A 20,493-nucleotide genomic window follows, 5' to 3' on the forward strand; every position below is an offset into this window, starting at 1 on the left:
GCCCCTTTACGGGCATGGGTGTCTTCATTGGACTCGCATTGGTCATTTTGAATTTCTTGAGCATGTCCCTCACATACTTTTCTTGAGAGATGAAGGTGTCTTTTGCAAGTTGCCTCACTTGGAAGCCTAGAAAGAACTTCAACTATCCCATCATGGACATCTCAAATTTCCTAGTCATCAATAGCTCAAAAGCTTTGTTATGATTGGGGTTAGTTCCACCAAAGATAATATCATCAACATATATTTGACATATAAAGAGGCCACCCCCTTTAACCCGCTTGGTGAAAAGGGTGGAATCGACCGTACCCATGCAAAACCCATCATGTAGTAAGAAATCCCTAAGGAACTCATACCAAGCACGTGGAGCTTGCTTGAGACCGTAGAGTGCCTTATGGAGTAAATACACGTGGTTGGGTCGGCATGGGTCTTCGAAACCCGGGGGTTGAGCCACATATGCGGTTTCTTTTAGGGGACCATTCAAAAATGCACTTTTCACATCCATTTGATATAGTTTGAAATTGTGGAAAGATGCAAATGCAAGCAAAAGACGAATAGCTTCAATACGGGCTACCGGCGCAAAGGTATCCTCAAAATCCATACCTTCTATTTGGGCAAACCCTTGCGCCACTAACCTTGCTTTGTTTCGTATGACAATGCCATTCTCATCTTGCTTGTTCTTGAATACCCATTTGGTCCCAATGACATTGATGCGATGATCCTTGGGTCTCTCAACTAGAGACCATACTTCATTACGAGTGAAACACTCCAATTCTTCTTGCATGGCAATTACCCAATCCGGATCGACCAAGGCTTCATGTACCTTAAGTGGTTCAAAACTAGACACAAAAGCATGATGTTGACAATAAGTGATAAGTAATGCATGGTGTCTACGAGTTACCACTCCTCTTGAGATGCTACCAAGGACTTGATCCACTTTCATGTCACTTGCCCTTGTAGCGGCCTTGATCTTCCGAACGGTTCCTTCATGATCAATGAATTCATCTCTTGCTAGTACTCGATCATGAGGGACCACTTGAGCTTGATCATGAGTTGAGGATTTTTCTTGATCATCATCATGGTCTTGCTCCGTGGAATGAGGATCTTCTTCTTGTTCTTCGGAATGTGACTCATCTTGAGTAGAGGATGGTTCTTGAGTTGCACTTGATGGTTCGGCTTGAGTTGAGCTAGGCTCCACTTGTGGCGTGCTTGAAACATCTACTCCATCATCTTGATCATCATTATGAACTTCCATGGGCCGGATGTGTCCAATGCCCATATGCTTGATGGCACTAGATGGATCATCATCATTACCTGCAACACATGGAACAACTTGCTCCACTTGGGAGCCATTATCCTCCAAGAACACCACGTCACAAGATACTTCAATAGTCCCGGTGGACCGGTTGTAGTATCTATAGGCGTGAGAGTTTTCCGCATATCCAACAAATATACCCTCTATGGTTCTAGTTTCAAATTTACCGAGCTTTCCTTTGTTGTTTCTAACAAGACATTTGCATCCAAAAACACGAATGTACATGATGTTAGGCTTGTTACCGGTAAGGAGATCGTATGGAGTTTTGTTGTGGAGGGGACGGAGGAAGAGCCGATTGGAGTATTGAACGGCCGTAGAGATGGCTTCTCCCCAAAAATTGTGGGGTGAGTTGAATTCACTCAACATGGTTCTTGCCATCTCAATGATAGTCCGGTTCTTCCTTTCAACAACACCATTTTGTTGAGGGGTGTATGGCGCCGAAAACTCATGCTTGATGCCCTCATCATCAACAAACTCTTGCATAGTGTAGTTCTTGAACTCGGTGCTATTGTCGGTCCTAATTGCCTTGATCTCGGATTCATACATGCGTTGAGCTTTCTTGGCGAAGATGATGAACTCTCTATGGGTCTCGTCCTTAGACTTAAGGAGAAAGACCCAAGAGTATCTTGAGTAATCATCAACAATGACAAGTCCATACTTGCTCCCACCAAGAGTATCATAATGTGATGGCCCAAAGAGATCCAAATGAAGGAGCTCCAAAGGCCTAGATGTGGTAACAATACTCTTGATAGGATGCTTCTTCTTGAGTTGCTTTCCGGCTACACATGCACTACAAACACGATCTTTCTCAAAAGAATGCCGGATAGTCCCACAATGTGCTCACCCTTTAGGAGTTGTTTAAGATTCCTCATGTTAACATGACCAAGGCGGCGATGCCACAACCAACCTTCGTCATGCTTGGCTGCCATTAGACATGTGGAGAAAGAGGGGCTCTCTTTCGAGAGGTCAACCACATAAAGGTTGTTCTCCACATATCCAACAAGGACCAATTTGAGATTGTCACTCCTAAAGACTTGCACATAATATTTAGTGAAATATGAATTGTAACCGGCATCGGCAAGATGATATATAGAAAGTAAGTTATAGCCAAGGTGTTCAACAAGCATAACCGTCTCAAGGCACAAGTCCTTAGAGATTGCTACCTTGCCATACCCAAGTTCCTTTCCCTTTGAGTTGTCACCAAAAGTGATGCTTGACTTCTTGTTGATTGATACGTCCAAAACATATCTACTTTCCCGAACACTTTTGCTATTGTTTTGCCTCTAATTTGTGTATTTTGGATGCAACTAACACGGACTAACGCTGTTTTCAGCAGAACTGTTCTGGTGTCTCGTTTTTGTGCAGAAATCCAACTTTCGGGAAAATCCTCGGAATTTATGCAGAGGGCCCTATTTTCCCAGAAAACTGACGGAGCCAGAAGGACAAGTCAGGTGGAGGCCCGAGGGCCCCACACCATAGGGCGGCGCGGCCCAGGGGGGGCCCGCGCGGCCATGTGGTGTGGCCCCCTCGGTCGGCCTCCGACGCCCTCCTTCGGACTATTTATCGGCCTCGACCTAAAAACGCAGGGGGAGAAGTCGAAGTCGCCAGAAACCCTCCAGAACGCCGCCACATCGCGAAACTCCGTCGCGGGAGCCAGAAGTCTCCGTTCTGGCACTCCGCCGGGACGGGGAATTGGAGGAGATCATCGCCGCCATCACCGCCAACGCCTCTACATCAACCAGCCATGTTTCCCCCATCCATGTGTGAGTAATTCCCCCGCTGTAGGCCGAAGGGGATGGTAGGGATTGGATGAGATTAGTCATGTAATAGCATAAGATTGTTAGGGCATAGTGCCTAGTGTCCGTAATTGGTACTTTGATGATATTGTTGCAACTTGTTATGCTTAATGCTTGTCACTAGGGCCCGAGTGCCATGATCTCAGATCTGAACATGTTATTGTTTCATCATGATATTCATTGTTTATTGATCTTACCTGCAAGTTGTATACACATGTCAGCATCCAGGAACCGATGGCCCCGAAGTGACAGAAATCGGGACAACCGGAGGGAATGGTAGTGATGTGAGGATCACATGTGTTCACGGAGTGTTAATGCTTTGCTCCGGTACTCTATTAAAAGGAGTACCCTAATATCCAGTAGTTTCCCTTGAGGCCCGGCTGCCACCGGCTGGTAGGACAAAAGATGTTGTGCAAGTTTCTCATTGCGAGCACGTACGACTATATATGGAACACATGCCTATTGATTGCTTTGTACTTGGACACCGTTTTATTATTATCTGCAAATGCCCTGCTATGATTGTTACATGAGTTTCTCTCATCCATGCAACGCCCATTCATCCGTCCCCGTGCCTACACTATTTTAATCCTGCTGTTTACTAAAATCACTACTGCTGTCTTTGTTACTCTGCTGCTGTTATTTCACTACTGCTACTGCTATAAAACTGTTACTACTGATAAACTCTTGCGAGCAAGTCTGTTTCCAGGTGCAGCTGAATTGACAACTCCGCTGTTAAGGCTTCCAAGTGTTCTTTGTCTCCCCTTGTGTCGAATCAATAAATTGGGTTTTACTTCCCTCGAAGACTGTTGCGATCCCCTATACTTGTGGGTCATCAAGACTATTTTCTGGCGCCGTTGCCGGGGAGCATAGCTTTATTTGGAAGTTCACTTGGATTGATATTGTTCGCTGCAAATTCTCCATCCTGGGTAAACCTCACGATACTAAGGTCGCCATATTACCATCCACTACAAGAAAAGGTACAACTCTGAGTACCTCTGCTGCTCTTGATTCACCATCTGTGATTGATAAACTTGTTTCACCGCCACATGCTTCACATGCAGGTACTTCTGCTGAATCTGAAAATTCTCATAATATTGATAATATTTCTGCTGTGCTTGATGATAGTGGTTCATTGGGATCTTTTCTAGATGCTACAATTGCTAGGTCTAGACAAATTGAAAATACTGAAACTCCTAATGCTACTACACCTGTTAATTCACCTGAACTTGATTATTTTAGTGATGATCTGATGAAGATTATGTGGAGCTTAATGATGATTTTATTGAAAAATGCAATGCTACTACTGATGCAAGAAAAATTAAAAAGTTGCTTGCAGAACATGCTGTTAGATATAAACTGTCTCCTGATCCTAAATTTGCCACATCTCCTATAAACATTAAGGATAAAGATTATGATTTTTCTCTTGATCTATCTCATATAGCTATTGTTGAGAAAACACCCTTTTGTGGTACTGAAAAAGAAAGTGTTGTTGAACACATGATTGAGTTATCCACTCTAAGTAGCTTGTTTTCTGATGATGTCAAGATGCGTACTTACTTTGTTGCTAAAATCTTTCCATTCTCATTAAAGGATGACGCTAAAACTTGGTATAATAGTTTGCCACCTAATTCTATTAAAAGTCCAAAGGAATTGCTTGATGTTTTCTTCCGTAAATACTTTCCTGCTAGTGCTCAACATATTGCTTTGCAGAGAATCTATAATTTTGACCAGGGAGATGGAGAGAAATTGCCTGAGGCTTGGGCGAGATTTTGCTCTCTTATTAGAGCTCGGCCTGACCATGATTTGGAAAAGCATGATTTACTTGATATATTTTATAGTGGACTAACCATTGAGTCTAGGGCATACCTGGATAGTTGTGCTGGTTGTGTTTTCGGAAAAGAACTCCAGGGCAATATTTGAAGAATTATTGGCTAAATTAGGCCGGAATCATGATGATTGGACTACGCCTGAACCAACTTCAACGCCAATATTGAAGAAGAGGGGTATGATTAAATTAAATGATGAAGATATGAGGGAAGCCAAGAAGTCTCTCAAGGAGAAAGGTATTAAATCTGAAGATGTGAAGAATCTTCCTCCCATAGAAGATATATGTGAGATAATTCCCCCTTCATCCATGATTGAGGTAAACTCCCTTCAACGCTTTACTAGAGAAGATATTCCGTATTCGAAACCTCCTGCACAATGCTTAGATGAGTTTGATAATTATATTGTTAAGCAAGAAAATTTTAATATGAGAGTAGAGAATCATTTAATGGAAAATTCTCGAGCTATTAGTGAATTGCATGATATTGTGGAGAGAACCTCCAATGATGTTAAGATGCTTGTTAAACATTTTCATATGGTTCAAACTCAAATTGATCAACTCACTAAAGTGCAAAATGACTTGTTGGGGAATAATTCTAAAGAGAAACATGCTTATGAAGTAACAACTAGAGGTGGTGTCTCTACCCAGGATCCTCTATATCCTGAAGGGCATCCCAAAAGAATTGAACAAGATTCTCAACGCATTGAACCTAGTGCTCATTCTAAGAAGAAAAAGAAAAAGAAACATAAGAATGTTGTAGAATCCTCTGAACCTGTTAATGATCCTAATAGTATTTCTATTTCTGATGCTGAAACTGAAAGTGGTAATGAACATGATAAAGATAATGATAAGAATGATACTCCTGATAAAGAAGAGGTTGAAGAAGAACCTGAAAAGCATGCTAAAAATAAAAAGTATACTAAAGAAGATTTTATTGCTGAGAAACATGGTAATGAAAGAGAACCTTGGGTTCAAAAGCAAATGCCTTTTCCTGCTAAGAAACTAAAATCAAAGGAAGAAGAACACTACAATAAATTTTGTGGTTGGATGAAACCTTTATTCTTGCAAATCCCTTTGACTGATGCTATTAAATTGCCTCCTTATTCAAAGTATATGAAAGATATTGTTACTAACAAAAGGAAAATCCCCAATGAGGAAATTTCCACTATGCTTGCTAATTACTCTTTCAATGGCAAAGTTCCAAAGAAGTTGGGCGATCCAGGTATACCTACTATTCCTTGTTCTATTAAGAATAATTATGTTAAAACTGCTCTATGTGACTTGGGAGCCGGTGTTAGTGTTATGCCTTTTTCTCTTTATAAGAGACTTTACTTAGATAAGTTGATACCTGATGCGTGTGGTTGACACGTCCGTTGGGAACCCCAAGAGGAAGGTGTGATGCGCACAGCGGCAAGTTTCCCTCAGTAAGAAACCAAGGTTTAATCGAACCAGTAGGAGTCAAGAAGCACGTTGAAGGTTGATGGCGGCGGGATGTAGTGCGGCGCAACACCAGAGATTCCGGCGCCAACGTGGAACCTGCACAACACAACCAAAGTACTTTGCCCCAACGAAACAGTGAGGTTGTCAATCTCACCGGCTTGCTGTAACAAAGGATTAACCGTATTGTGTGGAAGATGATTGTTTGCAGAAAACAGTAGAACAAGTATTGCAGTAGATTGTATTTCAGTATAGAGAATTGGACCGGGGTCCACAGTTCACTACAGGTGTCTCTCCCATAAGATAAACAGCATGTTGGGTGAACAAATTACAGTTGGGCAATTGACAAATAAAGAGGGCATGACCATGCACATACATATTATGATGAGTATAGTGAGATTTAATTGGGCATTACGACAAAGTACATAGACCGCCATCCAACTGCATCTATGCCTAAAAAGTCCACCTTCAGGTTATCATCCGAACCCCCTCCAGTATTAAGTTGCAAAGCAACAGACAATTGCATTAAGTATGGTGCGTAATGTAATCAACAACTACATCCTTAGACATAGCATCAATGTTTTATCCCTAGTGGCAACAGCACAACACAACCTTAGAACTTTCTGTCCTTGTCCCGGTGTCAATGCGAGCATGAACCCACTATCGAGCATAAATACTCCCTCTTGGAGTTACAAGCATCTACTTGGCCAGAGCATCTACTAGTAACGGAGAGCATGCAAGATCATAAATAACACATAGACATAACTTTGATAATCAACATAACAAGTATTCTCTATTCATCGGATCCCAACAAACGCAACATATAGAATTACAGATAGATGATCTTGATCATGTTAGGCAGCTCACAAGATCCGACAATGAAGCACAATGGGGAGAAGACAACCATCTAGCTACTGCTATGGACCCATAGTCCAGGGGTCGACTACTCACACATCACTCCGGAGGCGACCATGGCGGCGTAGAGTCCTCCGGGAGATGATTCCCCTCTCCGGCAGGGTGCCAGAGGCGATCTCCTGGATCCCCCGAGATGGGATCGGCGGCGGCGTCTCTGGAAGGTTTTCCGTATCGTGGCTCTCGGTACAGGGGGTTTCGCAACGGAGGCTTTAAGTAGGCGGAAGGGCAGGTCAGGAGGCGGCACGAGGGCCCCACACCACAGGGCCACGCCGCCCTATGGTTTGGGCGCCTCGTGGCCCCACTTCGTCTCCTCTTCGGACTTCTGGAAGCTTCGTGGCAAAATAGGCCCCTGGGCGTTGATTTCGTCCAATTCCGAGAATATTTCGTTACTAGGATTTCTGAAACCAAAAACAGCAGAAAACGAATCGGCACTTCGGCATCTTGTTAATAGGTTAGTTCCAGAAAATGCACGAATATGACATAAAGTGTGCATAAAACATGTAGATAACATCAATAATGTGGCATGGAACATAAGAAATTATCGATACGTCGGAGACGTATCAGCATCCCCAAGCTTAGTTCTGCTCGTCCCGAGCAGGTAAAACGATAACACAGATAATTTCTGAGTGACATGCCATCATAACCTTGATCATACTATTTGTAAAGCATATGTAGTGAATGCAGCGATCAAAACAATGTATATGACATGAGTAAGCAAGTGAATCATATAGCAAAGACTTTTCATGAATAGCACTTCAAGACAAGCATCAATAAGTCTTGCATAAGAGTTAACTCATAAAGCAATAATTCATAGTAAAAGCATTGAAGCAACACAAAGGAAGATTAAGTTTCAGCGGTTGCTTTCAACTTGTAACATGTATATCTCATGGATATTGTCAACATAGAGTAATATAATAAGTGCAATACACAAATATGTAGGAATCAATGCACAGTTCACACAAGTGTTTGCTTCTTGAGGTGGAGAGAAATAGGTGAACTGACTCAACATTGAAAGTAAAAGAATGGTCCTCCATGGAGGAAAAAGCATCGATTGCTATATTTGTGCTAGAGCTTTGATTTTGAAAACATGAAACAATTTTGTCAACGGTAGTAATAAAGCATATGTATCATGTAAATTATATCTTACAAGTTGCAAGCCTCATGCATAGTATACTAATAGTGCCCGCACCTTGTCCTAATTAGCTTGGACTACCGGATCATCGCAATGCACATGTTTTAACCAAGTGTCACAAAGGGGTACCTCTATGCCGCCTGTACAAAGGTCTAAGGAGAAAGCTCGCATTGGATTTCTCGCTATTGATTATTCTCAACTTAGACATCCATACCGGGACAACATAGACAACAGATAATGGACTCCTCTTTTATGAATAAGCATGTAACAACAATTAATAATTCTTCTCATATGAGATTGAGGATATTTGTCCAAAACTGAAACTTCCACCATGGATCATGGCTTTAGTTAGCGGCCCAATGTTCTTCTCTAACAATATGCATGCTTAACCATAAGGTGGTAGATCTCTCTTACTTCAGACAAGACGAGCATGCATAGCAACTCACATGAAATTCAACAAAGAATAGTTGATGGCGTCCCCAGTGAACATGGTTATCGCACAACAAGCAACTTAATAAGAGATAAAGTGCATAATTACATATTCAATACCACAATAGTTTTTAAGCTATTTGTCCCATGAGCTATATATTGCAAAGGTGAATGATGGAATTTTAAAGGTAGCACTCAAGCAATTTACTTTGGAATGGCGGAAAATACCATGTAGTAGGTACGTATGGTGGACACAAATGGCATAGTGGTTGGCTCAAGTATTTTGGATGCATGAGAAGTATTCCCTCTCGATACAAGGTTTAGGCTAGCAAGGCTTATTTGAAACAAACACAAGGATGAACTGGTGCAGCAAAACTCACATAAAAGACATATTGAAAACATTATAAGACTCTGCACCGTCTTCCTTGTTGTTCAAACTCAATACTAGAAATTATCTAGACCTTAGAGAAACCAAATATGCAAACCAAATTTTAGCATGCTCTATGTATTTCTTCATTAATGGGTGCAAAGCATATGATGCAAGAGCTTAAACATGAGCACAACAATTGCCAAGTATCACATTACCCAAGATATTTATAGCAATTACTACATGTATCATTTTCCAATTCCAACCATATAACAATTTAACGAAGGAGAAACTTCGCCATGAATACTATGAGTAGAAACTAAGGACATACTTGTCCATATGCTACAGCGGAGCGTGTCTCTCTCCCATAAAGTGAATGCTAGGATCCATTTTATTCAAACAAAAAAAAAAACAAAAAACAAACCGACGCTCCAAGCAAAGTACATAAGATGTGATGGAATAAAAATATAGTTTCAGGGGAGGAACCTGATAATGTTGTCGATGAAGAAGGGGATGCCTTGGGCATCCCCAAGCTTAGACGCTTGAGTCTTCTTGATATATGCAGGGGTGAACCACCGGGGCATCCCCAAGCTTAGAGCTTTCACTCTCCTTGATCATGTTGCATCATACTCCTCTCTTGATCCTTGAAAACTTCCTCCACACCAAACTTAGAACAACTCATTAGAGGGTTAGTGACAATAAAAATTAACATATTCAGAGGTGACACAATCATTCTTAACACTTCTGGACATTGCATAAAGCTACTGGACATTAATGGATCAAAGAAATTCATCCAACATAGCAAAAGAGGCAATGCGAAATAAAAGGCAGAATCTGTCAAAATAGAACAGTTCGTTTTGACGAATTTTATTAGGCCACCAGATTTGCTCAAATGAAAATGCTCAAATTGAATGAAAGTTGCGTACATATCTGAGGATCATGCACGTAAATTGGCTTAATTTTCTGAGCTACCTACAGGGAGGTAGACCCAGATTCGTGACAGCAAAGAAATCTGGAACTGCGCAGTAATCCAAATCTAGTACTTACTTTACTATCAAAGACTTTACTTGGCACAACAAAACACTAAACTAAGATAAGGAGAGGTTGCTACAGTAGTAAACAACTTCCAAGACACAAAATAAAAACAAAGTACTGTAGGTAAAAACATGGGTTGTCTCCCATAAGCGCTTTTCTTTAACGCCTTTCAGCTAGGCGCAGAAAGTGTGTATCAAGTATTATCGAAGGGTGGTGCTCCTACAGCGGGGTGTGGATTTTTCTCAACTATGCATCTTATATTTTCTATGTGAGTTTCAGAGGCTCCCTTTTCATTAGTCTTGGGCTTGCTACTCTCATCAAACAAATCTTCAGGAACAATCCAATCAAAATTCTTTTCTAGTGCCTCACACATTCCCAAGAGCTTGCAAGGTATTGATGTTTTAATATCCCCCTCATAATTAACTTCATTAGTGTACTTTTGTCTATCCTTTTCCATCCTCTCAAGGGTACTGGCAAAGTTGGTATAAGAGCCTAGCATATTATATTTAGTGAAGACTTTTCTAGCTTCTCTCGCTATTCCCCCAAATTCTTTAAGAAGGGTTTCTAATACAAAATCTTTCTTTTCTCCTTCTTCCATATCACTGAGTGTAAGAAACATATGTTGAATCATAGGATTAAGATTAACAAATCTAGCTTCTAACGTGTGTACTAAAGAAGCAACAGCAATTTCATAAGTGGGGGCAAGTTCTACCAACTGTCTATCTTCAAAATCTTCGACCGTACTAATATGAGTGAAAAAATATTCTATATTGTCTTTCCCAAGGATAGACCCTCGGCCTACCGGTATATCTTTAAGAACAAACTTAGGAGGAAACATAATGAAATAAGTAAAGTAAATGCAAGTAACTAATTTTTTTTGTGTTTTTGATATAGCAAACAAGATAGCAAATAAAGTAAAACTAGCAACTAATTTTTTGTATTTTGATTTAGTGCAGCAAACAAAGTAGTAAATAAAACTAAGCAAGACAAAAACAAAGTAAAGATATTGAGAAGTGGAGACTCCCCTTGCAGCGTGTCTTGATCTCCCCGGCAACGGCGCCAGAAATTTGCTTGATGCGTGTGGTTGACACGTCCGTTGGGAACCCCAAGAGGAAGGTGTGATGCGCACAGCGGCAAGTTTCCCTCAGTAAGAAACCAAGGTTTAATCGAACCAGTAGGAGTCAAGAAGCACGTTGAAGGTTGATGGCGGCGGGATGTAGTGCGGCGCAACACCAGAGATTCCGGCGCCAACGTGGAACCTGCACAACACAACCAAAGTACTTTGCCCCAACGAAACAGTGAGGTTGTCAATCTCACCGGCTTGCTGTAACAAAGGATTAACCGTATTGTGTGGAAGATGATTGTTTGCAGAAAACAGTAGAACAAGTATTGCAGTAGATTGTATTTCAGTATAGAGAATTGGACCGGGGTCCACAGTTCACTAGAGGTGTCTCTCCCATAAGATAAACAGCATGTTGGGTGAACAAATTACAGTTGGGCAATTGTCGTCGTGGTGAACGAGCAGATGCCATAGGATGGCTTAGATTGGGGCCGAATGGACGCTAGAGGATTCGGGGGAGGGTTTGTGATCGGGTAGGATGAACTTCCGGATGGTTTCCTCAAGAACTTGGCCAAGGCCAGAGGTTGAAGAAGAAAGACACAAGGAAGAACTCGCTCTAGATCACCATGTTCATTGATTCTCACAAGTTACAGGTTTGTGCTACTCATGTCCCGCGCCCGTAAGGTGGGCTGCCCCCTCTCCTTATATAGGGGAGAGGGTGGCTTACAAAGCAAGAAAACCCTAATGGCATCTTTGACTAGACAAACTACTTTACAAAGTTACTTTAACCGTAGATGACGCCGGAGTCCTCTTTAATCAGGGCTGCTGATGTCCTCCGGCTTCTTTGAGCGTCATCCCTCCCTTTGGCACCAGGGCTCTGATTAAAGCCACTTTGCTTAGCTCATCCTTGTCTTCTTGCCCTGGGAAGAATCTTTGACCAGTCCTGCCGACAGGCCCTTCACTCCGGTATCTTATTTACCGGGTTCTGGCATACCCCCCTGGGGATGCCGGCTTGGCTTCACTTAGCCAAACTCCTACCTCTGTTCCGGTAAGGAAGTTAAACCGGTATCTCGATGACTTAAACCATCCGGTTTGGCATGCCTTTGGCATACCGGGGGTTATCCCCCCAACATTAATCCCCGAAGCTGGTATAGTCTGGAGGATTCTATCCTACAGACCATGCCAGGTTTTCATCTTTTTAAGATACCGGTTTAATCACTAATGCCTAGAGCTTGGTTCCGGCACCTTTACCCTTGTTTATTTTCTTCTCTTCGCAAGGCATGTTCCGGCATCTCTATTTTCCGGTATCATGTGCCTTTACTCTTTCCTCGGCTAAGTCGAGAATATTTCGGGCCCCGCGCCTGTCAGTGACATGCGCACTGTTAACTGCCACGCCAGTGTCAGTTGTCACTTCGCTTCGACTCCCGCGCGGTCATTAATTGCCCCGCTGCGGATCCCACTACCCACTCGGGATCCCGTGTGCGCTCCCGTGTGGCCTCCCCTTTTCTCGCGTGTACCTCTTCGCCACGTGGCGGCCCAAGGCGCGAACCGTCGTGGGCCGCGAGGCGAACCGCCGCGGCCCAGCGGTTTTCAGCCCATCTTCTCTCTCCTTTATAAGCACAACCGCCCCTTCTTCTTCCTCTTCTTCGCATTCCTCATCCTTCGCGCACAGTGCTCCTCGCCTTCGCGCTTCCGCCGCTCTCCGTCCGCCGTCGCTCGCTCAAGCTTCGGCGCCCGGCGAATTTACGCCGTGCTTCCGCCGGACCTCGCGGTACGGGAATCTCCAGCAGCACCTTCATCGCGCCCGCTGCATTCGCACTTCTCAGCAAGCTTCTCCGCCTCGCCGTCTAAAGTCTTTCTCAGCAGACCGCGCCGCTCAAGGTTGGTGGCAATCTTACTTTGCTCACCGTTTGCTTGCTTTTCAGATCTTGGGTCTACGGTGTTCTTATTTCCTCTTTTTCTTTGGTTTTCTTCTTACTCGTAGATCTTCACGCGGGGTTCAAGAGTGGGATTTCTGTTTTTCCGCCTAGCCATCCAATGTCTGACGAGGAATCTTCCTCCGCATCTTCTTCTTCTCTTTCCGTTAAGCGCCGTAGACAATCTCCCGGCGAATCCACGGCTTCAGATCCGATGGAGACCGATTCCGGCAACCAGCAGGAATCCGGTAGCCGCCAAGAGTCCGGTGGCCATCTAGAATCCGGTAGCTTTAGCCAAGCTTCCGGTAGCCAAGAAACGAGTAGCTATGGCCAAGCCTCTAGTAGCTCTAGCCAATCTTCCGGCGCAGAGCCTTCCCCAATCACTCGCGGAGCCTGGATGGGCTCCAATGTTACTGAGTTTGAGATCGACTGGTTATACCGGTCCCGCCGGATTCCGGAAGGAGTCACCTACCGGATTCCTGGTGACGAACTCGAACCGGACCCCGAGCCCAGTGAACATGTTGTCTTTCTTGCTCACTTCGAGCGCGGCTTCGGCCTTCCTGCCTCCCCTTTTTTCCGGGAGTGTTTAGATTTTTACGAACTCCAACCTCACCACCTTCCTGGCAACGCCATCTTCTACCTCTCTTGCTATGCCACCTTCATGGAGGCTTATATCGGCATTCGTCCCACTCGTGAGACGTTTGCCCGCTTCTTTTGTTTGCGGATTAATTCCGTCCAGGGCAAGGAAATCCCTAAGCCCAAGCCGCCCGTGGAGTGCGGATCTTGTATCGTTGGCTCCCGCCAAGGGAGCACTTTCCTTAAGTTTTCCGGCCTCGAGTCCTATCGTGCCTGGCAAGGAACTTTCTTCTATGTGAAGAACAACGGCCGCGCCAATCTTATCGATCTTCCTCCATACCAAGCGGGGCCTCCTAGCAAAGCCAATTGGAGCTACAACCCAAGGACGGATCATGCTGAAACCAACCGGGTGGTGCGCTTCTTGGCCTCTTTGAAGAAGGAGACCAACATCTGCTCGGATGATATCATCCGCACCTTTATATCGCGCCGGGTGCTTCCTCTGAAGCGCCGCGTGCATAGGATGAGCGAGATGTACGGCCCCGGCGATCCTACCAAGATCACAGGCCGTCCCCTTAGCAAGAAAGATGTTGTTCGCAAGGCTAAGCAGATTTGCCAAACTGCTATGCCATTTGCCTGGGAATGGGGCCTTCTTCCCCTCAGCACTACTAACCCTCCGACTCAAGAAGTAAGGGATTACGCAACTGGGATTGTTTTTGCCGGTAACTTTTTGCCTTTGTTAACCTTCTTTTTTCGTGTTCCAGGCCAAGGACCGCTTCCCTCTCATCGAGGCAGAGCGACGCGGGATTCCGGTGAAGCGCGCCCTTGACTCCTTCGACCCAGACCCCTATATTTTTTGGAAGGATCTGAAGATGGGCAGGACTCCGGCTACGCGCCTTGGCCGGGACCCGCCGGAGCCAACCGGGTCCTCCGATGACCTGACCATGCTCGAGGTATTTTCTTTTCCGGTTTCTTGTACTTTTCCGCTATCGCCTTCTTGCGAATTTTTCCTTAGCTAAGTTTAACTTACAGATCCACGAGCGCGCGCCGCCCCTGCGCGCTGAGGCCGGCCAGGAGTTTGTGGACAAACTCATGGCCCAAGGCCAAAAGAACAAGCAGCCGGCATCTAATGCCGGTTCCAGCCAGGCCCCTCCCTCCAAGCGCTTCCGGACTGAGCCCTTGGGGGAGAAGGAAGTGGGCGTGCGCCGCTACGGGCGCAAGGTGATGCCGACTGCCTCCGGGTAAGTTTTTACTTCCTTGCTTGCCTCTTTTTGCCAAGTTCTTTTTCCGGTTGCTTTTTTCCAACTATTTGTCTTTTCTTTTTCTTAGCCCCGCGCTCAAGCTTGGCCCAAGGCCATCGGGCTCTGAAGGATCCGCAAGGACCTCAACCCCTCCTCCTCACTCAGGCCCGGCACCATCTGGTGCCGGCAACACCTCTGCCTCCCTTTCGGGGGGCACAACAAATTCGGGGCGTGCGGCCCCTTCATCATCAGATCACCGCACGGAGGAGGATCTTTCCTTTCTCCAAGAGAAACAAGACACCGGCGCCAGCAACATCGGCGCCGAAGAAGAAGAAGCTGCCGGGCGGGCGGAGCCTCCGGCTCCTCCCGTCCTTGAAAAGACGACACCTTCCGCGCCGGAACCTTCCGCGCCGGAAGGCTCCAAATCGGGTGACGCGCGTAGCGCTCCCCCTTCTCCACGAACTATCCTCATGCCACCGCCAGACGGTCCTCGCGCCAAACCCTCCAGGGCCGCTCCAACTGCGCCGCCGCCCAAGACTTCCGGGGCCGCTCCTTCCGCGCCGCCGCCCAAGATTTCCAAGCTCATTAAGGGGAAGGCGACGGCCTCCAGCGCCTCTTCCGGCGGCCAGCAGCCTCTGGTGCTGCATGTCTCCAAGGCCGCCAGGGATACCGCCACGAAGGCCACCGGTCTTCTTGGCCGTATTACTGAGTTCCAACGCCAAGGCCGGGACCTGGGGCATCTCCTGCCCTACGCCCAAAAGTGGAACGCCGCGGACATGACTCCGGCGACCTGCGGTCTGGGCAAGGACAGGCTGCCGGCACCTGACCCTGTCGGGGACCGGTCTTCCGAGGAGCACTTCATGCGGCTTCGCAGCGCCGTGAAGGAGCTCGACAGCGCGTGGTACGATGCCACGAACAATCTGATGGTATGTTCTACTAACTTTTTTCAATCTTTACCCGTTTTTTTGCTTCCATCTTGCTCTATCTTTTCTTTAGTTCATGCCGGTTTCTCTCTTGTCTATCTTCCCAGTCCCCGAGTTTTGTGGTGAGAGCGCAGCTCTTAGCGCAAAACTTAACTTTAAAACTTAGCGTGAAACCGGCACCTTTGCCGATCCCGAGTTTCGGGTTAAACACCTTCTTCTTAGCGCACAACCTATCTCAGAAACGCGCAAAACCGGCACTGCCAGTCCCCGAGTTTCCGGTTAAGAACTTTGTTCTTAGCTCAAAACTGAACTTATTTCTTTTCCTTGAATAGCTCACGGCTGACGCTCGGAAGACCCTCTTTGAGGAGCTCTTATGGGAGCATCGGGAGCTCGCTGAGGCACATGATAAGTGCCAAGGTAAGTTTTTGTTCTACCGGCATCTTTGTTACCGGAAACATTTTTTCCTCCTAACATTCGCAATTTCTGCTTAACAGTGATCCCGGAAGCTTCCATTGACGCTCTCAAGGAGCAGCTCGCCGCCGCCCAACGTATAACTTTTCTCCTTTCTCCTGTTAACTTGGTTTCCTTTTCATATTTACTAGCATAACCTTGTTAACATCTTCTTTTCTGGGTTGCAGGGGAGAAAAACCAGCTCATCCGGCAGCATCAGGAGGAGCTGAGCGCCCACAAGACCAGCTACCAGGAGCTCAAGTCTCAGCTCATTCAGCTGGGGCTTGACCACGCCAAGGCCCTCAAAGCCGCTGAAGCTGATGCAGCGGCCAAGATGGACGAGGCTCTGGAGGACGCCAGCAACGCCACCGTTGTACTGCGAGCTGAGCTGGAGGAGCTGGCCAAGGCCCGGAAGGGTGCTGAGGAGAAGGCCGCGCGGCTGGAGGAGGAGCACAAGGAATGCAACCAGTTGATCCTGCAAACTGACACACTTGCCTACCGTGAGTCCTTTTCTTTTACATACTTTGACTACTGCATACGAGCCTTTTTTCTTCCGACCCCATTTTCTTTCCGTTATCTTTCCTTCCGGTCTCTTTTTCTTCCGGATTCTTTTCCTTAGCCTTTTTCTTTCTTCGCACAGGCCTCTTTCCGGACTCACAGAGGTACGCTGTCAAGAAGGTTGACGCGCGCCGCAAGGACCAAGGCCAGGCGAATCTTACCGCGCCATGGACGCCCAATGACCATCTGGTCGCGCTTAACGCGCGGGTGTCTCATATGCGCGCCATAGATCGCAATCTATCTGACATTCCCGATGTAGCTACCCAGCTCTTCAGGACCCTGTGGCCTGGCGAAGAGGTGCCGGATACCTTCTCCCTCATCAGCGACCGTCTCAAGGGCGCCGGCAGGAGGATCCGCGAGTGGCAGTGCTCTGCTGCCCGTGCTGGAGCGGATTCTGCCCTCCGCGTCGCCTGTTCCTGGTACCCGGAGCTCGACCTGGATGCCCTTACCGGCGTGCGCGAAGGCGCGGAAACCGATTTGGACCCGATCCTCACCGCTAAGCGGCAGGATCGTGCGTACCACATTGCGGAGTACGCCGACATGCGCACCTTCATCCCTCCCCCTCCTGATGTCAAGGACTATCTCGACGAGGAGGAGGATGAAGCCGATGAGGAGCCTCTGGACGACGCTGGTGCCGGCGACGCTCCTCCGGAAGCCCCTGCTGCCTGATTACTTGCCTTAAAATTTACCTTGTCATGCTGTTTGGCCCTGCGTGCCTTAAGACAATGTTCTGTTAAATTCTGCCCCGGGATGCCGGGGCTTATGATGTAAAACTTTGAGTCTGCTTGTGGTTGCCGTAAAACATTTTATGCCGGTAAGTTATACCGGTGTTAATTATCTTATGTTTACCTTAGCATACTTGCTTTTGGTTTTGATTTTATCCTGCACTGCAAAGATTTCCAAATTGTTTCCGCATCCAATTTGATGCACACTTGGCTCTTTTGCCTTGGCTCTGCCTGCCTTCTCTGGGCGTTCTTTGGCGTATGAGCACAAGGTTCTTTCACCAAACAAGCATTTTCTTGAACTTAGAAATAATTTCGAAATTTTGCAAAAAACCGGTTAAACCGGGGTTAGTTAAATTTTCCGGATTGTTCTTTCCTGCTCTCCCTCTTCGCAGTTCATGTGCTTATCTCCTACCGGTTTATCTTGCTTGCCATGAAGCCGGTTTGCGGACAGCAGCAGAGTCGAAGACTCCGGTAGGATTTAGCACACTACTAAACCGAAAAGAAAAAACATTCAATAAGCAACCGGTAAACTGAAAAAATAAACAGGTTACATGCAACCTTATTGGGGTAGTCCCCGAGATTCATTCAAGGTTCCGGCATCTTTTATTCATAGCATATAAGGTACAAAAAGGAACTTCTTACACCACCACTTCAAGAGTAGAAAGGACGCAACAGAGCTACGTTCCATGGACGCTTGCTCTCCTCTCCGGACCTGTCCGCCTTTCCTTTCTTCCACTCCTGCGCATCGATCAAGTAGTACGCATCATTGTGAAGCACCTTGCTTACAATGAAGGGACCTTCCCATGGTGGCAAAAGCTTATGCCGGCCTTCAGTGCGCTGCACTAGGCGAAGCACAAGATCTCCTTCCCGGAAAACTCTCGGGTTAACCTTCCGGTTATGATAGCGTCTTAGGTTTTGCTGGTAAATGGCTGTTCTTGCCAAAGCCAGCTCTCTTGCTTCTTCTAGCAAGTCCACGTCATCTTCTCTGGCCTCTTTGACCTCTTGCTCAGTATAGAGCTGTACCCTTGGTGAATCATGAATGATGTCAGTCGGTATGACCGCTTCTGCTCCATAAACCATGAAGAAAGGAGTGTATCCGGTAGACCGGTTTGGAGTTGTTCTTATACTCCACAGCACCGATGGTAGCTCGTCGAGCCAACATCCCGGTGACTTTTCCACTGCATCAATGAGTCTAGGTTTGATACCGGAAAGTACCAAAGCATTCATTCTTTCCACTTGGCCATTGCCTTGTGGGTGTGCTACTGAGCACAAATCCAACCGGATGTTGTTGTCTTCACAGAACCTTTTGAACTCACCTTGAGCAAAGTTGGTTCCATTGTCAGTGATGATGCTGTGCGGGTATCCATACCGCAAAATGACATCTTTTAAGAATTTCACCGCTGTGTGCCCATCACATTTTGCGATAGGTTTCACTTCTAGCCACTTGGTGAATTTATCTACCATAACCAAGATGTGAGTCATGCTGCTTCTTGCAGTTTTGAATGGGCCAACCATGTCAAGGCACCAAACGGCAAACGGCCATGTTAACGGTATTGTCTTTAAACCGGATGCTGGGGTATGATTTTGCTTGGCGTACCTCTGGCACCCGTTGCATTTTCTTACCAAATCCTCAGCGTTCTCCAAAGCAGTGGGCCAATAAAACCCATGCCGGAATACTTTTGCTACTAGCGCCCTTGATGAGGCATGATGCCCACATTCTCCTTGGTGAATTTCCTCGAGCATTTCTTTCCCTTCTTCCGGTTCCACACATCTTTGAAGGACACCGGTAACGCTTCTCTTGTACACCTCACCATTGATGAATGTGTAAGCTTTGGACCTTCTTTGTATCCTCCTTGATTCATTTTCGTCAGCCGGCAAGGTGCCGTTGATCAGGAATTCCTTAATAGGTTTAACCCATGACGGTGTCTCTCGAACCAAAAACACCGGTACATCTATCTCCATGCTGTCTACCAGCATCATTTCTTCCGGTATGGGTACAACAGTCCCCGAGCTTGCCGGAGCAGTCCCCGAGCTTGCCGGAACAGTCCCCGAGTTTGCCGGTACAGTCCCCGGGTTTCCTTCATCAATATCCATGGGTACTACATGTGATTCCGGTACGAAAATTGATTCCGATTCTGGACTTGGTTTGATCGATGGTACTCTTAAGTGAGCCAAAGCTATTCCGGGAGGAATTTCTTGCCTAGATGAGCCCAGCTTGGACAAAGCATCCGCGGCTTCATTTTCTGCGCGCGGCACATGGTGAAATTCACATCCTTCGAAGAATCCGGCAATCTTTTGCACGTGAAACCGGTATGAGGCCATGTTGGCATCTTTTGCATCCCAATCCCCGGAACACTGCTGTACCACAAGATCTGAATCTCCATAGCAAATGATCCGGTGTGCACCGATTTCTTTTGCGACCTTAAGCCCATGGATCAAAGCTTCATACTCAGCGACATTATTCGATGCCCTGAAATGCACTTGCAAAACATACCGGAGGTGATCCCCTTTAGGCGAAGTAAGTACCACACCGGCACCTAGGCCCTCCTTGAGTTTGGATCCATCAAAGTGCATTTTCCAGTACTCTATCCTCTGATCTGGCGGCTTGTATTGCATTTCCGCCCAATCAACGAGGAAATCAGCCAAAGCCTGTGATTTTATGGCATCTCTTCTTTCATACACCGGCACGTATGGTGATATCTGGATTGCCCATTTTGCAATCCGGCCGCTGGCGTCTTTGTTGCACATGATGTCGGAGATTGGTGCTTCACTCACCACCTTCATGGGGTGCTCCTCAAA

Source organism: Lolium perenne, chromosome 4 (genome assembly GCF_019359855.2).
Source record: "Lolium perenne isolate Kyuss_39 chromosome 4, Kyuss_2.0, whole genome shotgun sequence".
In the NCBI taxonomy this organism is placed as follows: domain Eukaryota; kingdom Viridiplantae; phylum Streptophyta; class Magnoliopsida; order Poales; family Poaceae; genus Lolium; species Lolium perenne.